This window comes from Pinus tabuliformis, chromosome 5_2, assembly GCF_031772625.1.
Source record: "Pinus tabuliformis cultivar Carrire ecotype Pingquan chromosome 5_2, CPIR1, whole genome shotgun sequence".
NCBI classification, from domain to species: Eukaryota; Viridiplantae; Streptophyta; class Pinopsida; order Pinales; family Pinaceae; genus Pinus; species Pinus tabuliformis.
In genome coordinates this window covers 335724291-335725460 of record NC_142306.1, presented here as the reverse complement: position 1 = coordinate 335725460, position 1170 = coordinate 335724291, and the positions used below count along the sequence as shown (strand labels likewise).

The window sequence follows — 1170 nt, the reverse complement described above, 5'->3', positions numbered from 1 at the left end:
GAAATCTGTTGATGATTTGGCTAATTTCGAGGCAAATCTGGTGAATAGGTGGCATTACAGGTGTCCTTCCCTTTGCTAAAAATAAACATAGGCAATCGCTCCTCGTTTTCTGCTGTGAAGCATTTGAATTCATCTCCAAACAATTATACCCACTTTGAATATGTAGCATCAACCTGCCTTTTGACTTCTGAGGTCTTAAAATAGGAAATTAGTTCCTATTTTTCTGTTTGCCGTTGATGTCTTTGTAGCGTGAAAGATCTTTTTGATTCTTATCAACGCTCAATTTGTTGAGAGTGAGTGTCCCGGTTTTATCACTGCAAAGAATTTTCATGGCAGCCATTTCCTCTATGGCAGTCATTCTCTTTGTAATAGCCCCCCTGCATAGAGAGCTTGTGAGAGCCAATAGCCAGACAAGTGGGCATCGCAATAGGAATTCCACCAATCAAAAGCACCAAGAGGTTACTGTCGATGTTGAATAGGGTACATGACAACGATTTCTATGGCAATTCCAATTGCAATTGAACATATACAGAAGTTACCAATTGCAGTAATAACCTTTTGGAAATGACCCACTTGGTTTGTGCTATCCACCAAATGAGCTGCCTTTCCGAAGAAGGTGTGAACCACGGCTTCAATTTCTCCTTGTTTACAAGTAGAACCTGAGTAAACTTCATCTCCGGGATTCTTAGTCACTGGGAGAGACTCTCCGGTTAGAGCTGACTGATCGATCTTTAAAGGATCTCCTTCAAGCAAGCAAGCATCCGCAGGAACGATATCTCCCAATTTAATACTGACTACATCACCAGGAACAAGAAAACTAGCGTCCATTTAGGAAAATATTATACATCGACAGCCCCGGTTTTGTAAAAGTATTTTCTCCAAGCCGCGTTAGCAAATTTAAAGCCTCATCAAGATAGCCACCTTTACAAAGGGCACACAGAATATATAGATAACCACTTTGGCCAATGTTTAGCTTCTTTTCCTCCATAAATCTCAACAGCTCCATAGCAAACTGTGGGTCTGGAGCTTTCGAGCAGTACTCAGGTAAGGACATCAAATCACCAATTGCCAGACAATCCTCCAGAGACCCAAGATATTTCAGGAGATTGACTGCCATTTTCTTATCTCCCGAGTGCAGTGCATAAAGAATTTGCACTTTTAAAGACTGCT

General features: G+C 41.2%; 1 pseudogene; it reads right to left on the bottom strand.

Annotated features, from left to right (window-relative positions):
• Positions 1-208: 208 nt before the first annotated feature.
• Positions 209-828, bottom strand: LOC149158851 (plasma membrane ATPase pseudogene; annotated as a pseudogene).
• Between the last annotated feature and the right edge of the window lie 342 nt (positions 829-1170).